A 19140-nucleotide genomic window follows, 5' to 3' on the forward strand; every position below is an offset into this window, starting at 1 on the left:
AACTAGAAAGCAAAATGACTGAAAAATGAATGATCGGCTCTTGTGATCCAAGATGAGCTGGTTTCAGCACAACACTGATTTTGTGATATAATACATGAATCTGATAAATGTAAACTCTTGTTCGAAAAAACTTTAAGAATAATATTCAAACTATTTAATCAATAAGTAAATATCTAATATTCATGATATTTCATACTGTATTAGATTATTTGCAGAAAGAGAAATAGAAACAATGAAATACATAACGGGTTTTTTTGAGAAACTGCATAAAACATGTTATACACAAATATATTTTTCAATTTAAAAAATCTTATTTATAATCTAAAAATAGCTTTATATTTTGTAATACGGTATAAATAAAATTTTTAAAATATATTTCAAATCACTCTACAAAGAAAATCTCAACACAAAGTATTTTCTCTTTTGATATTGCACAATTCTTTATGAAATATGAGTTAATTTATAACATTAATGCTGATACTTCCTCATACATTCACATTTTAAAAGTGATTTATAAATTAAAAATTATTTAAGAAGTAGCTTTTGTTAATAAACTAATTTTCAAGTATTTTATAACTGCCAAATTGTGTTACAAACTGGTATCATTGTATGGCAGAGTTACAAAATAAAAATAGAACAGAATGTTTAAGTATGAGAGGTGTTGATTAGTCAGTCTTCAGCAAAGGCTAAATCTAAATTGATTAATTTTCTTAAAATTTGACTGTAAAAATTTTTTTACAAAGTTAATTATAAGCTACATCTTCTAAAAGCAGGGGCACAGTTTCGTTTAAGACATGAAGTTTATTTTTTATTTATTGATGTGCCATCATCCCTTTCTCTATTTAACAGAACATGCTACATTTCCTGGCATATAAGGATATTTTACAGAATATTTTTATTTATTTCCTTATATCTCTGTCTTTTCTAGTATATCAAATGAATTGAATCACATAGTGTGTAGCATTTTTTTGTCTGGTTTTTTACATTCAGTATAATACTTTTGAGATGTATCCATATTGTTGCACTTATTAGCAGTTTGTTCTTTTTAATTGTTTAACAGATTTCCATATTATGGATGTACTTCAGTTTCACAATAGTTCATTCATGATGAAATTGAATTGATTTTGATTTTTGGTAAATATGAATAAAGCTGTTGTAAACATTTGTATAGAAGTCTTTGGGAAGACATGAGTTTTGATTTATCTTAGATAATAAAAAGGAACAGGTTTACTTGATAGTATGGTGAGTGTGTATGTTTAATTTTGCAAGATACTACCAAACTTTTTCAAAGGGGTTGTCCCATTTTCACCTTTATTATTATTATTATTACTTTAAGTTCTGGGGTACATATGCACAAACATGCAGGTTTGTTACATAGGTATACATGTGCCATTTTGGTTTGCTGCACCCAACAACTTGTCATTTACATTAAGTGTTTCTCCTAATGCTATCCCTTCCCCAGTCCCCCACCCCTTGACAGGCCCTGGTGTGTGATGTTCCCTTCCCTGTGTCCATGTATCCTCATTGTTCAACTCCCACTTATAGGTGAGAACATGCAGTGTTTGGTTTCCTCTTCTTGTGTTACTTTGCTAAGAATGATGGTTTCCAGTTTCATCCCTGTCCCTACAAAGGACATGAACTCATCCTTTTTTATGGCTGCATAGTATTCCATGGTATATATGTGCCACATTTTCTTTATCCAGTCTATTATTGATGGGCATTTCCTCAAGAAGAGCAAGCCCAAGACATGTAATCGTCAGATTCACCAAGGTTGAAATGAAGGAAAAAATGTTAAGTTCAGCCAGAGAGAAAGGTTGAGTTACCTACAAAGGGAAGCCCCTCAGACTATCAGTGGATCTCTCCACAGAAACCTTACAAGTCAGAAGATAGTGGGGCCAATATTCAACATTCTTAAAGAAAAGAATTTTCAACCCAGAATTTCATATCCAGCCAAACTACGCTTCATACGTGAAGGAGAAATAAAAGCCTTTACAGACAAGCAAATGCTGAGAGACTTTGTCACTACCAGGCCTGCCTTACAAGAGAGCCTGAAGGAAGCACTAAACATGGAAAGGAACAACCAGTACCAGCCACTGCAAAAACATGCCAAATTGTAAAGACCATCAACGCCATGAAGAAACTACATCAACTAATGGGCAAAATAACCAGCTAGCATCATAATGACAGGATCAAATTCACACTTAACAATATCAGCCTTAAATGTAAATGGACTAAATGCCCCAACTAAAAGACACAGACTGGCAAAAATGAATAAAGAGTCAAGACCCATTGGTGTACTGTATTCAGGAGACCTATCTCACATGCAAAGACACACATAGACTCAAAATAAAGGGATGGAGGAAGATCTAGCAAGCAAATGGAAAGAAAAAAAAAAAAAAAAAGGAGGTTGCAATCCTAGTCTCTGATAAAACAGACTTTAAACCAACAAACATCAAAAGAGGAAAAGAAGGGCATTATATCATGGTAAAGGGATCAATGCAACAGGAAGAGCTAACTCTCCTAAATACATATGCACCCAATACAGGAGCACCCAGATTCATAAAGCAAGTTCTTAGAGACCTGCAAAGAGACTTAGACTCCCATTTTTACTTCTATAAGGAATGTTGAAAAGTACAAGTTGTTCTACTTCCTTGCCAGCACATGGCAGTGCCAGTGTCAGGGATAGTATTTTTTGTATAAGTGTAATTGTATTTCATTAAAGGTTAAAAAACAATCAATCCTTGTTAATTGTGTACTGTATGCAAACATTGTTATGTATTGTATTACTTCTGTGTGGGTTTGCACTAATTAATGCAAAACTGAATTTTTATTTCTCTTATGACTAATGACAAGAATATGTTCATGAAACCATTCGTCATCCATATATATATTTAACTGTCAGTTCGAGTTTCTTGTTTATTCTTAAATGCAATCGTTTATTTTCTTATTATTGGGCCTTAAGGTGTCAGTATATATTCTGGACATAAGCCTTTTATCATATATGTGTTTCACAAATATTTTCTTGTATTCTGTGGCTTGTCTTTTCACTGTCTTCATAGTGTCTTTTGAACCACAGGAGATTTTGATTTTAGTGAGTTCCATCTATTTACTTTTAAAATAGTTGTTATTAGTTTTTTATATAACAAGATACATAATGCAGTTCAAGTTATTTTTTTATATGGGGTATGATATTAGGTATGTCTTAGAGTTTGTGTGTGTGTGTGTGTATGTGTGTGTGTGTGTCAATACTTGAATGTTTTCGGCTCTGTATGTTGAAAAGGTTATTCTGTCTAGTCATTAACTGGCAACAAATATGTGGTTCTAATTCTTGACTCCCTATTCCACTCCATTGATCTCAATATGTTACTCTTGTATAAATTATTGTACACTTATAAGACATTTTGAAATCAGGTAGTATACAAACCCAATGTTATTCCTCATGTTCAAAATTATTTTTTGGTTATTGTAAGCCCTTGTTTTTGATATAAAGTTTAGAACCATTTTGCCAATTTTTAGGAAAAAGGTATGTTGCTCTGATTGAATTGAACCTGCATTGAACCTGTAAAGAATTTGGAAATAATTTACAACATTATAAGAGAGAATTGAAGATAATTTTATTTTATTTTATTTTATTTTTTTTGAGACGGAGTCTCGCTCTGTCGCCCAGGCTGGAGTGCAGTGGCCGGATCTCAGCTCACTGCAAGCTCCGCCTCCCGGCTTTACGCCATTCTCCTGCCTCAGCCCCCGGAGTAGCTGGGACTACAGGCGCCCGCCACCTCGCCCGGTTAGTTTTTTGTAGAGACGGTGTTTCACCGTGTTAGCCAAGATGGTCTCGATCTCCTGACCTCGTGATCCGCCCGTCTCGGCCTCCCAAAGTGCTGGGATTACAGGCTTGAGCCACCGCGCCCGGCCAAAGATAATTTTATGATATTGATTTTTATGATCAGGAACAAAGTATATCTCTCTACTTACTTAGATATTTGATTTCGCACGTCACTATTTTATAGTTTGCATCGTATAAATCTGGCATCTGTTTTGTCAAATGTATTTGAACGTATTTGATGTGTTTTGATGCTATTACAAATGGTGCCATTTCAAATCTGTTTCTGATAATTTATTGCTAATATAGAGAAATATAATACAATATCACACACACACATGCACAGCAATACAGCTGTGGGTCTCCTCTTCCCCAAAACCTTGTAACTTTGTGAATTTAGTTCTATTATGTTTTATTGCATCATCAGCCTACTTACAGTTAAACATATTATATGTATTTTTAAATGAATTCAAATATAAGTACATAAATGAATATATAATTTATCTGTTTCTTTTTTATTTTTAGGGTCAAAATAATAGTTTCTTTTTTTCTAGACCAAAAGATTATAATTTGAAGCAATTATATCACTTATCACTTGAATATTATGTCAACATTTTAAAATTGAAGATTATTAGTTTATGAAAACATCTGACTTTTTTCTCATCGCTTGGTTTATCTAATACTTGGTCTCTGTCTGATAATTCTTGCAAACACTCATTGATGAGCTTTGTTAATGTTGCTATTGATACAAAGACAAGGTTACTGAAAAGGGAAAAAGAAAGAAAGAACTGCAAGAGATGATTTATCACACAAATGATCCTGAGTGTTTAATGTTGCATCTTGCCTGATTCATGTTGTATTTTCACCCTTTTAATGTTAGTCTTTATATTAAATGCCACCAATATGCACAACATGCAATACACTAGTTTACTAATTGTAACTTCACTGAAGATGATTTCACCAATGAGGCCTTAACAAGCATATTCAGGGTTATCACTAAAATTCAAAGCATGTTGTCTAAGAAAAGGAGTATTCAAATGAGGAAGGCTGACTCTGAGTTTAATGATGATAGGTTTGAACTTTTTGGAAAAAATAAATAAGAATTTTTAGGTTTGGGGGCTCAGATAAACAAAATTCCAAACTATGGCACTTTGGTGTGCTGAGTACTTTCGACTAAAGGAGATTGATTGGAAGGCCTCAGAGGCAATGTGTCTCTTTGATTTTCTCCAACCTTCCTGTCTCCCAAGCCTCTTTCTCCCCTGAAGCGAGTCACACAAACCAGAATTCTACTTCTGCAGGGTGGGTCATAGAAAAGAAATCTTCTCCCACAAAGAAAGCCATAAAAACTAGAAACGTGGTTCTTCTTTTTCTCCCTTGAAGACCCTCATTCTACAGGGGTGCTAACCTATACCTGGGAAGAAGGAATGCCACACAAAATGACCACAAAGAATCTTAACAGATAGGCCTTGCTGCAGTTTCCCCCTCAGTCTAATAGATTATATCTTGTCCAATCGCATTTCCACATGACTGTTCATTCTTCATCAAACCTAAGCATAACAATTGCCAGTTTTTCCTGGATCTTTAGGTGTTCATTTCTGAAGGCCCTGTGTCACAAAAACATTTCGATTAAATTCATTGATTATATTTGTCCTCATTTACCTGCTTTTTGTTATAGGACTGTTGGCAGTTCCCCTTATGATGTTGAGTAAGGGCACCACACCTTTCCACCCCAACAGAAGCAAATGGCGTTAAATATATTCTCTTCCTATCAGCAAGCAGCTAGTTAAAGGGACAGTGAAGGAACTCGTACGTAGAAAGAAACTAACTTTTATTTGAAATCATTGATTATTCATTTATTTTACTATTTGCTAAAATTTATTATTCTTTCAGTTCTTAAAAATGTGTCATATTCTGAAATTTGCATTTATTATCCAGTGTATATATCAGCAAGATTATCATTAATATTAATTGCAGAATCCCACAATAGATCATCTTAGAACAAGTCTGAGAACTATTGAATTTTTAATTGTATATAGGCTAGCTTAGAAACAAAAATGATGGAATAGTAACAATGCTAACTTCAGAGACTTGCTGGATTGCTGTTATATTCTGAGATTCAAGTTAAAATGATCAAATGAAATCACTAGGACATCTTGCTCTTATAGGACACAATGTTTGCAATTTAAAACATCACTTTTTTTCTCTAGCACTCCCATGTGTAAGAGAATCTATAATACAAGAAGAATTGAGCTATGAAAAAGAATGAAATCATGTCCTTTGAGACAACATGGGTGCAGCTGGAGGCCATTATCCTAAACGAATTAATGCAGGAAGAGAAAACCAAATCCCACATTTTCTCACATGAGTGAGAGCTGAACATTGAGGACACATGCACACGAAAATGAGAAAAATAGACATTGGAGAACACAAAAAGGAGAAGGAAGGGAGGGGGGTAAGGGTTGAAAAACTACCTATTGGGTGTAGTGCTCTCTACTGGGTTGATGGCATCATTTTTGTCCCAATCCTCAGTGTCACAAAATATACCATGCAACAAACCTGCACATGTACTACCTGAACCTAAAAGTTGAATTTTTTAAATAAAATTAAAATAGTAAAAATAATTGGGACCACACATTTTGTTTGCCATTACTCATTCTAGTTGATCATGATTCAATTATTGAGTAACTATATGATGTCTTCTTGGCTGCTACATAGAAGATACGCATTTAGGTATGAAACAATTTATACTCAAAGTTCCTTTTAGTTTACTTGACTTCTCTCAATCTTCCTTAACCTACCTCTAGTGTACCAGAAATTTTTGTCTACTTCAGCTTCTTGACATATCTGACTTTTGATTGTTCATCATGACCTCAGTGGCTATCTAAAGTCACAATTAGCCTTGTCAGAATTTCATTAAACTCTTAGAGCCTCTTGCCTGTATCCTTGGTCTTATACATTCTATTTTACTAGAGTCTCTGTCTCCACTCCTACTCTACCCCTTGAAGATAAGCAGATTTGTTTTATTTGCTTCCTAAGTCCTCAATACATAGAACAGTGCACAGGTAGTGTATGTGTAATAAATATTTGTTGAAAAGAATAAATGAAAGAGTTCTAGTAGAGGCTGAGGAAAAAGAAAAAATAAAACCCACACACGGAATTGTAAACACACCAAACTGTGCCTCCCATTTACACCCTAACAATAAAGAGTAGGTCATCAATTATACCAATCACAAAACTATCTCAGTTTTAGCAACTGCAGCTTTTAGTGGGAGACTAAACAGACATAATATTAAGAGGGAAATGACACATTTTTCAAATTTTGTAGAGTGGCAGTAGATATCTCTTTCTCATTGGCCAGGACTACACTATTCAAGACCTACAATATTGCCTTTACCATTCACAGTTTTATATAAAAAAGGCAAGGGATATGAACAGTGGCATCACTTTAAGGATGGAGCTCTCAGCCATTCTTAGCTAGTGTTTCTTAAGAGAATTAAGCTTTGATATCCTAAGACATCCATTATATATAAAAATTATTAACTCGTCTCCTACACAGTTAGTGTGATACTAGTTACTACTCAACCGTGTGGGGAAATGAGAACATAGTCATGGAATCAAACGTGGGGTAATTGAGAACATAGTTATGGAATTCATCATCTCTTTTCTTTGTTTCAAAAGAGAAACTCTAGTTGATAAAGTCCTGATGGAAGTGGTAAATTATATCATATCAATATTTATTGAAGCCTACTCATCTACTGGAAGAGGGTATAAAAAGGTTCAACATGAAGTACCAGTTTCAAAGTTTGATTGGCATTTTATTATAGAAAACCTTTACATTACAGCTTGTAGCTACCTTTCCACATTTTCCTTATATAGACTGGGCTTTTTCTTTTTTTTTTTTTTAGACAAACACATTGTTGTACAGAGAAGATCATAAGTATTTAACCCCCCTGCAGGCTTGCAGAAGACTTGCAATTTATACTTGGCATAAAATTGCTCTCATGCATGAGAATCACACCAATATGTATTTTCTTTAACTACATAAAATTTTATCATTGCAAATATTTTTCCTTAATTTATTTCTACAAATTTTCTCTTTTCTATGTGCTGCCTTTTAACAAGTCTCAGGAGAAGGTAAATGCTGTTTGAATATCTACCACAATTGCCCCCTGAAACTGTGAGTCATAAGAAATAAAATTTTCACAGCATGTTTCTAGTAATTATTTAAAAATAGGTAAATCAGTGTAATTCAAACTCTATTGTTATTTGTGTCAGTAAGCATCCTAGAATAAAAGTTTGAAACTGTACTTACGGTTTTATTGCAAAAAATAAAATTAGGTAATTTGCAAAGGAGGAAATGTATAGTATATTTATTTAACGAAACACACACATTCTCACACACATTCACATTTTCCTTTTACAGAATTATTCAGCTTTCAATAATTAAATTAGACTTAATAATACATCACAGAACAAAAATTTTATTTCCCCAGTAATGAATGTGCATGACCAAAGAATCAATCAAAAGAGTATTCTTTTAAATTTTAATAGACATGAAACATTCTAATGAACGCGAATACCAGATAACAAAGATCCTTAACCCAGCGTACAAACAAAAAATGTAAATTAGCAAGGCACGAGACATAATTATTGAGTGAAATTTCATCCAATTATCAAAGGTACTAGCAGTCCTCTATAAATTAGTCAGTTTCAGGAATTGTGTGGTTTCTTTTCTGTTTTGTTTTATTTAAACACCGACATGATTTGACTATGAAACATATGTGACTTACCAGCTATTTCTTGTAGTTGCTCTCCTGTCTGGGCTGCTTTGATAAAAGTTAGTTCTTTTATTAATCATCCACCTCAAAACTCTTTTACTTTGAGTTAGCTCTTCTATTAATCCACAATGTCAGTAAACTTAAGATCTTTAACTTCATAACCCAAAGGAATTGGCTAACTACATAAAAAGTATGAGGCCTCAAGAAAAGGCTAGATTCTACTTTCTTTCTTCGCTTTTTCATGCTGAGGAAACGGTCCTCTCATTCTAGCTTAGGAAAAGACACGCAGAGACCTCAACAAATGTGAAATTATACTGGACCCTCTGCATGCTGCATCTAAACGGTGAGTGGTCTGCACGCTCTGAATGGTTTTCCAAGGACAAACAATAAGTGACCTTGTGGGTTTGGTGACAGCCATAATTTGAGATTTTGGTGGAGTGGAGCGAGATCAGCAATTTCTTTAATGGCTTTAATTTTATTTCAAAATGTTATATATTTTTTTTTCTGTGAATTTAACTCTGACAGAGTTCAAGAGGACAATTCTAAATCAAGGGAGTTGAAATAAGGAATATGTTCACGGTAAGATGTAGTGAAAGCCTTATCTAATATTGTAGAGAGATACTGTATAATCACAATTGTTATTGGTTGATTTAGCATATAGCAGTGAGTTACTCTCTTAATTCTGTTTTCTATCATTTAAAATTTAATATCAACACGAAAGATTTTAACATATTTAGGAACATCTTTTATCATGCTTTGTTAATTTGATTAAGTACTATATAGCAATGAACAATCCTATATTATGTTACTAATCTCTTTGTAATATAAGATAGAAGGTCATGGTACTTAATCCTTATCATTAATGAAAATGCATGGAAAAAGTAAAAATAAAACTATTTTGCAAATCTGCATTTTATTTTCTTTCTTATTTGTTAAACATACTAAACATTATACAGAACATATTTTTTGAAACACAGTTTCACTTACAAAATAATTTTTATTCCTCTTTTATTTTCACTCTGCTATTTAGCATAGTCATAATACATGATTACTTTGGCTTAAAAATAGTCCCAGCTACTTGGGAGGCTGAGTTAGCAGGATAATTTGAGCCCAGGAGTTTAAGTCTGCAGTGAGCTCTACAGCCCAAGTATCACTGCACTTTAGCCTGAATAACAGAAAGAAACACTGTCTCTAAATAAATAAATACAAATTTAAATAGAGACTACTTAATATTTTATAAAAGTTAGTTCTGTAAATGTTTATATGACTGTCTTTTCTGTTTCATAAACTCCCTAGTCCAAACAAACAAAATTGAGATAATATCTGTTTCTTTGTAGCTTAAAAATATTTAATTGTTTTCACTACATTAAAGATACATTAGCTATTTCTTTTAGTGGTAGACATCTAGACACCAAATCTAGTATTTCAATACTTCCTTTTCTTCAAATCAACCTAATGAGGTTAAACAATATACAATTTTATGTTTATTCCTCAAATAATTTGAGATGTTTCTTATTAAATAGGTTTTTGTCCTATAGTTTTAAAAGTCAAAAAATAGAACAAAAAATAAAATGACAGAAAAAGAATTCCATTCTTTATGGCAGTCATTTCACTTTACATAAAGCTATATTTCAATCATAAATAAAGTAAACAGTCTGTTCCATATGATTTTCGTATTCATGTAAAATTGACTCTTCTTTCCTAGAGGCAAATGTGTTATATATACACTATTTGCTGCATATCCCTCGAACCAAAGTATTGTCAAGTTCCTGAGTGGTTTTATAACAGTTAAAATATTATATGTATTAACTGTAACAACATTGTGATAACATTGTGACAAATGAAAAATTCTTTTTCTGTAGTTTCCAATTTTTGTTTTCCCCTATATAAAACTCTTCATTAAACTCTAGATTTCCTTAAGGGTAGTAATCTCTGGGTCTTATTGACTCCAAGGAGGATGCTGTTCTGTTGCCGTGCTCATCTTATTGAGACAACAGGTACACAACTCTCCCCTGCCGCTGTTTCTAATGCAGTGTGGCGTGATGGCAGTGGGGTATTTTCAGTGACAGTTAGCAGCTTAGTCATCAGAATCCTTCTCATGAGGAGCTAAATAAATGAACAGCAGCAGTGCTTAGACTTCCTGAGAGAAACTGGAAAACAGTGTACTATAGAGACAGCGGTTAATCACATTCCATACCTGTGACTCTATTAAACAAAGTTGACTCATCTGTGTAATCTCAGAGTTACCTTCCAGAGAGATTCTAGAAAGCTGTTCAAGGCTTGGGGTTTTAAACAAGGTTCAGGGTGAAAAAAAGAGAGAATTAATACCCTGTGGCGATTTGAAATATATATATAATTTTTAAAATTGTGATCCAATGAATAAATATTTATTTTAATATATTTTTAAAACAAATGCAAAGATGATAATCATAAATCTTCCTTAAAATAGCATTAAAAGTGTAACTTTCATGGTACATAATACTTAATTATATCATTCAGGCAAATTGTAGAGTATTTTTCAAGAGGATCATTATCTTGAACTCCACCCTCGCCCAAGGACTACAGACATCCTCTAGAAGCTGGACGTGAGAAGGATATGAATTTGCCTCTAAAATCTCCAGAAAGAAACACAGCCCTACTGACACATTGGGTAGCCTAGTGGCACCATTCTGAACTACACAATGGTCAAATAATAAATGTGTTGTTTTAATCCACTACTTTTGTAATAATTTGCTAGAGAAGTGATAGAAGGTGGTTTCTGATTTCCTTACTCTGTTACCAAATCATTGCATCTTAGAATTGAAGAAAATAGGTTACATTCAATATGACTAAAATAAACATATGTGTATATATACAAATGTCTATATATTGTATATATATGTCTATATATGTGTATATATAAATGTCTATATATGTGCATATATACATATCAGTAATTTAAAATTATATATATGTGTATATGTATAAATGTCAGTAATTTAAAAAATATGTGTATATAAATGTCGGTAATTTAAAAAATATTTGTGCATCAATTATAAAATAATGATTATATATGTATATTATATGTGCATGCATATATATATATCAATGTCAGTAATTTAAAAACGTATGTGCATCAATTATAAAACAATCTTATTTTAAAAAACTTTAATTCATTTAATAATACTTCTTCATTATTCCTAAGAATTTGAAAATTTAATATGATTCCCAGGATAAAAATTATTTCATCTGAAAATAATGAGAATTTTTCAACTTACTAATGATTATGCTTCCAGGAATTTTTTTTTCTTTTTTGAAACGGAGTCTCGCTCTGTTGCCCAGTTTGGAGTGCAGTGGTGTGATCTCGGCTCACTGCAAGCTCTGCCTCCTGGGCTCGAGCCATTCTCCTGCCTCAGTCTCCCCAGCAGCTGGGACTACAGGCACCCGCCACCACGTCCTGCTAATTTTTTGTATTTTTAATAGAGACGGGGTTTCACCGTGTTAGACAGGATGGTCTTGAGCTCCAGACCTCGTGATCTACCTGCCTCAACCTCCCAAAGGTGCTGGGATTATATGTGTGAGCCACGGCGCCCGGCGCTTCCGGGTATTTTTTAAAGAGATACAGTGGCACTTTATTGTTTCAGGTATTGTCACCTTACCTTTGAAGCAAAATTAGATAATACTAGGTCATGGCAAACTAGTTGCCTTATTTCTGTTTCCACTAGAAGGCCTCAAAGCTTTTAGGATGATGCATGGTTTACACATTTAATTCTCTAATATTCTCTCTTTCTGACATTTTTATTGGTTGATTGATTTTTTAAAGCAATATTTTTATTACTTTTAGTAACATTTTTATTATCCACTAATGTGAGAATATAGATATTGTCTGTTGAATATAGTAATATGATGAATTGTACTGTTAAAAAATAATAGCAAGGCCGGGCACGGTGGCTCAAGCCTGTAATCCCAGCACTTTGGGAGGCCGAGACGGGCGGATCACGAGGTCAGGAGATCGAGACCATCCTGGCTAACACGGTGCACAGTGAAACCCCGTCTCTACTAAAAAAAAATACAAAAAACTAGCCAGGCGAGGTGGCGGGCGCCTGTAGTCCCAGCTACTCGGGAGGCTGAGGAAGGACAATGGCGTAAACCTGGGAGGCGGAGCTTGCAGTGAGCTGAGATCCGGCCACTGCCCTCCAGCCTGGGCGACAGAGCGAGACTCCGTCTCAAAAAAAAAAAAAAAAAATAATAATAATAATAATAGCAAAAAAAAAAAAAATCCCCGAACTCCAGAAACAATTTCTATTATCAATTTTAATTATTGCTAGATTGAATTTGCTTGTATTTCATTAAATATTTTGTTTATATCTATTTTTAAGTGGCCTGGAGGTAATAATGGTATTAGCCAGCACTCATGTAGCATTGACCACATGCTATAACTCTGATAACTCTCTTACTTTTATGACTTCCTTTGGCCTTCAGAACAGCCTTTAAGAAAGTATTCTATTTATAGCTCTATTTTACAGAGGCTGAGTGCTATGGATTGCATTGTGTCCTCCCCATATTTATATACTGAAGCTCTGGAACTTCCAACAAGATGGTTTTTGGAGTTGGGGCCTTGGGGAGATAATTAGGTTTAATGAATAATGAATATCAAATGATGAATTAATGAATAGTAAAGTCATGAGGTTGGAGCCCTAATGATGGTATTAACATCAGGGCTCTCCCACTGCAAGATGAAGACACAGCAAGAAGGAGGCCATCTGCAAGTCAAGAGGTGGGTCCTCACCGGAAGCTGACCATGCTTGCTATTCTGATCTCAGCCTCAGCCTCCAAAACTGTGAAAAAACAAATCCCCGTTGGTTAAATCACTCAGTTTACGGTATTTTTTATGGCTCTTTGGGCTCACGAATACAGTGAGAAACAAAAAAGGAAAATGACTTATCTAATATTACAGAGCGCATAAGTAATGAAGACAGATGGAATCCAGTCAGGTTGGTTCCAAAGCATTTACTATTAACCACTTTTGGTGTGAGGACTATGCTAACTTCAGAAAACACATTGGTAAGATATCCATATATTCCATAATCATGTAAGTATTTACATTACAAGGAAATAAACTGATTCCATAAAAAATCATAGTGCAGACTTTAGTGCTTGTTTTGCAATTCTTTTTGATAAACTATATTCCTCCCTGTATGTTGGTGAAATACATGTGATTTCTTTCTTTTCTTTATAAGTCAAGTATTTCACTAAGATACAGTGTTGTTGTTTTTTTCTAACATACTTAATTCGTCATATAAACCAAGTGCACTTTTTTTTTGCCTGCAGAGTCAGTAATTTTTTCAGAATATTTTCTCTATAATAATTTGAATAGTTTATTTGCTCATTTGTTCCTTATTCAAAGAATATTTATTTATTTATTTATTTATTTATTTATTTATTTTTTGAGACGGAGTCTCGCTCTGTCGCCCGGGCTGGAGTGCAGTGGCCGGATCTCAGCTCACTGCAAGCTCCGCCTCCCGGGTTCACGCCATTCTCCTGCCTCAGCCTCCTGAGTAGCTGGGACTACAGGCGCCCGCCACCTCGCCCGGCTAGTTTTTTGTGTTTTTTAGTAGAGACGGGGTTTCACTGTGCACCGTGTTAGCCAGGATGGTCTCGATCTCCTGACCTCGTGATCCGCCCGTCTCGGCCTCCCAAAGTGCTGGGATTACAGGCTTGAGCCACCGCGCCCGGCCCAAAGAATATTTATTTTTATTTTTTCTTTTTTTAGACAGAGTCTCTCTATGTCACCCAGGCTGGAGTGCAGTGGCACGATCTTGGCACACTTCAGCCTCTGCCTCCCGAGTTGAACAATTCTCCTGCCTCAGCCTTCTGAATAGTTGGGATTGCAGACACATGTCACCATGCCAGACTAATTTTTGTATTTTTAGGAGAGATGGGGTTTCACCAAGTTGGCCAGGCTGGTCTCAAAGTAATTTTAATTATTGGCTAATAGAGTTCTAAACCTAAGTCTAACTGAACACTTGCACTAATTGTGAATTCATTTCTAATTCTGTTCCTAACATGAACCCATTGAGGTTTCATCCTCTTTTTTCTGTTGATCTGTATTTTTCATCTCCTCCTCTTGGATTCTCAACTAGGACCAGAAGTTTGTTCATTACATCACATATTTTAGTTTTTATGTTATTTATTTTATTCTTAACATCTTTAAACATTTAAAAACTATTTTTACTATATTTTAGTTTTATTAAATAATTTTATGTCTCTTCCTCTAATATCATTTCAATCAAATCTTTGATCTTGTCATATCGTCTACAACAATTACATTGTAGATTTCATGTATTCTCTCAAATTAATGAAAGCACAAGTCAGAAACTTTATTTTACTTAAGTTTTTCCAAGTTATTTTTATTATTATTGTTGTCTTTTAAGAGTGCTTTGTTTTATATCCTTATCATCCTGGAATCATTTTATAACCTATACTTTCGTTTTTATTTTGTTATTTTTCATTGAGTGATGAAATCTTATTCAAACTTAGTATCTTTCATCAAATCAACAGGAGTATCATGGATTTCCTGTCCTTCTTTGTTCTCCAATTTCAGATTTTAAGCCATAGGCTGATTATCAGGTGGCAAGAGAGTCTGTGGTTTAGGAAGTGCTTTAAAAGAACTTGAACTGGGATAAGTCAGTGGGTAAACCAGGAAATGAACTACTGTTTTCACAATGATTCTCTTTCTTCTTTTAATTTGAACTATATTGGACGATTTGCTATTTTCATGAAGAATCAAACTCTTTAGTAATTCAGTCTCTTTGCAGTTACTTTTTTCTCTCACTAAAAATGTTCTTGCCATATTTCAGGAACCAGTTAACTCCCACTCATCATTTAAAGGTAATTTTGACCATTATCTTTTGCTAGAATTGTTCTGTAATGTCTCTGTCTGTGCCAGGTGATAATCTCAAATTCCATGGCAACTTGTGTGTGCTTATTTCATGTACTATACCATGAAGGCTTTTATCACTATGTACCTTCCTGTAGACCATATTTGGTTTACCTTTTTTTTTTTAGCTTCTGATTAAAAATAGTTTTTCCTTAAAAATGCTTTATTAAAAATATGTTAACAATTTTGTCTGGAATTTCAGCAGTTTCATGAATTATCCCAAGCATATCTGTGTACAGCCTAACATTTCAAAAACCTAGGTAACCACTCCAGGTAGGTGCCTTTTGTTACAGAGGCCCATACAGACATGCCCTTTGTGATTTTGATTTATCAAAATAAAACAAAACAAACAGGACAAACCTCAGCAAGAAGTGAGGTGACTTCCAGACATGCAGTTCTAGGGGCACTCACAGTAATATCCTGTCTCAGAAACAGACAACTTCATTGTATCTTTTCTTTATCTTTGTACAGACATACAGCTCTACTGATACTTAATAAAACTTGGAATCAGTGAGGTTATATCCTCCAAGGGAGGGGAAGTAGTGCCAACCAGCAGACAACCAACTCTGATAGCTTTCTAAGCCACTACAATCTAGTGTACTTGAATGAGGTCCCCCATGACGGCATAAGGATGCCTGTAATATCATTATCCTATTTCTTATTTTCATCTTATCTACTGTCTGTCTCATACATACATATTCAAAATATGTTTTCTAAAGAATGTTTTTAAAGTTCATTCTGCCTATTTCCCTCAACTTCCACATACAAAAATTGCTATCTTCTTTACTGTAAATTATTTTTTATATTCATAAACCCTTTGGCCCTCACTTTTAATTTTATGTAGAATTGGTATAATGTCTAATTATCAAGGCCACTGTACAGCTTACAAGTAAAATATGTGAAAATGTAATCATTGAATAAAAAGTGTTAAGATTGTTGTTGCTATTGCAATTGCTAGAAGCATTTAAGTCCATCAATTTTGAGTTGAGTATCTACTATCCACTAAGCACTGTATTAGGTTGAGATCACATGCCTATCGACTCTACATTTAGAAGCATTCCTATTCCTGACATGATTAGACTGTTTACTTCTATAAAAGAATAATCTGTTACTATTACAAATGCACATTTAGAATAAGTTTATCAGCCCAAGGAATTCTATGGTTTCAATTTTAGGTCTTATCAAGAGAATGGTTTAATTTTCATACCATGGCATGGTCACGTATTCTAGAGCTAGAACAATTTTAAATAGTAACTTTAGAGGTTGCCTAGAAACGACACTGGTTGCACGTTAAGCATTAGTGTTGAAATACTTTAAGTGAAATCATTTGTTTTTTTCCTCTTAGAATAAAGAACTTTGTACCACACTCATAAAAGAAATGCTGGCAATTGTTTACTTAGATTCTTTTATCTGACTATTGCTTTTGAAATTTTATTTGTTTACATTTATCCATATATTGTATTTATTGGAGATTTCTAAACAAATACAAGTGCATTCTTCATATTAATTTTTTTATATTAACTTCTAAAATAAAATAACGAGAACATCAACAAAATGAGGAAAATCATTTGAAAGGTATAACACAGTATGGTTAGCTGAAATTGTTGTCCTGCAAAGGAGGAATATAACCCAATGTCAGAAAAATGTCTGAACTTGTTCTCATATCATCTCATACATTTAATACTGACAGTCACATGTCACATCTCTAAGACTCATGATTTTCATCTGCAAAATGAGAGTAGAAATTCCCCACCATATGCTTCACAGAATTGATGTATTAGACTCAAAACATGTGACACGCTTAAAAACTGTGAGCCTCATGAATGTAATATATTTTTGCTCATATAGTCAAAGTCATACATTTGTTCATGGATATAACCAGTAAGCTTTCCTGTAACTCTGATTGACTGTATTGAAAAAGGTTGCACTATTACGAAGTTGGGGAAAAATGATTGAACACAGATGAATCAATGTAAATCTACTTCTGCAAGTGGAGAAAATTGAAAGTGCTCACACATCTACCAAGTTTAAGCAGTGTTATTTTTCTGCATGAAGAGGTGTCCCTTGAGTGTCTTTACAGTCCCTAGCAACTAGAGATTGCCCAATAAATGCCAGTTATTACTGCTATGTGCCAGGTGCTATGGTAACAATCAGTAGATGGCAATCTAAGCTGTATCATTACACAGTTGAAATAGTAACTTTAACAAACCTACAAGATTCTTAAGCCAATGTTGTAGCTGAGGAAAGTGAAAAGCAGAGAAGTCAAGAAAATCACACATAACAACCTCAAAACTCATTGGGATTTAAAAAAAAAAAAGCTACCATTTTATCTCACAATTTGTAGGTCGTATCAGCAGGGATTATATGGTATTTCTTTGTGTTTCATGTGATGTAAATTATAGTCACTTGGTTATGTATCTGGAAGCTGGCCTGGCTTGATGGCTTCAAGTAGACTTCACTTGTGAGTCTGGTGCCTTGTGGGAACAACTGTGAGAAAGGGCTCAAATGGGTTATATTTCTCTGCATGTAGTCTGAGATTCTTTCCTCCTGGTCTCTGTAGAAGGTAAATCAGCCTCTGTACACAATGACTCAGAGCTCTAGGAGAGCAAGACAGAACTTGCCTAGGATCTAGATCTGGAATAGCATCATTTCCAGTGTGTTTTACTTATTAAGGGATTCATACATTGAAAGGGTGGTATATTAGTCTGTTTTCACACTGCTAATAAAGACATATCCAAGACTGGGTAATTTATAAAGAATAAGAGGTTTAATGGACTCACAGTTCCACATGGCTGAGGAGGCTTCACCGTCATGGTGGAAGGCAAAGGAAGAGCAAAGTCCAGTCTTACATTGCGGCAGGGAAGAGAGAATGAGAACCAAGCAAAAGGGGTTTCCCCTTATAAAGATATCAGGTATCCTGAGACTTGTTCACTACCATGAGAACAGTGTGGGGGAAACCACCCCTATGATTCAGTGATCTCCCCACTGGGTCCCTCCCACAACATATGTGAATTATGGCAGCCACAATTCAAGATGAGTTTTGGGTGGGGATGCAGCCAAACCATATCAGGTGAAAGGTAACCCTTTTGCATTTTTCAAGGGATGGGGCAAAATATTCAACTTTCATTGGAAGAATTTGTAACTAAACTGAATCCACCACAATGTTCAAGTCATTTTGGTCAGAATAATATTTTGTCCCAAATTGCTGTGTATTAATCAGGGTTCTCTAGAGAAAAGAGCCAATAAACTACATAGAGATATTTAAAAGGAAATTTATTATGATAATTGGCTCATGCAATTGTGGGGGTCAGAAAGTCCCATAATCTTCCATCTGTAAGCTGCAGAACCAGAAAATCTGATCGTTTCATTTAATCTAAGTCCAAAGGCCTGAGAAGCAGGGGAGCAAATGGTGTGATTCTCCATCCAAGACCAAAGGCCCAAAAAGGAGGAGGTATGATGTCCAAGAACAGAATAAGATGGAATGTCCTAGTTTAAAAGGACAGAGAGGTAATCTACCTTTCCTTCACCTGTTTCTTCTGTCTGGGCCGTCAGTAGATGGTAAGATGCCCACCCACATTGGTGAGATGGGCTCTTCTTTACTCAGTCCACTGATTTAAAAGCTA

This window comes from Trachypithecus francoisi, unplaced genomic scaffold (genome assembly GCF_009764315.1).
Source record: "Trachypithecus francoisi isolate TF-2019V2 unplaced genomic scaffold, Tfra_2.0 Lachesis_group1, whole genome shotgun sequence".
Taxonomy (NCBI): Eukaryota; Metazoa; Chordata; class Mammalia; order Primates; family Cercopithecidae; genus Trachypithecus; species Trachypithecus francoisi.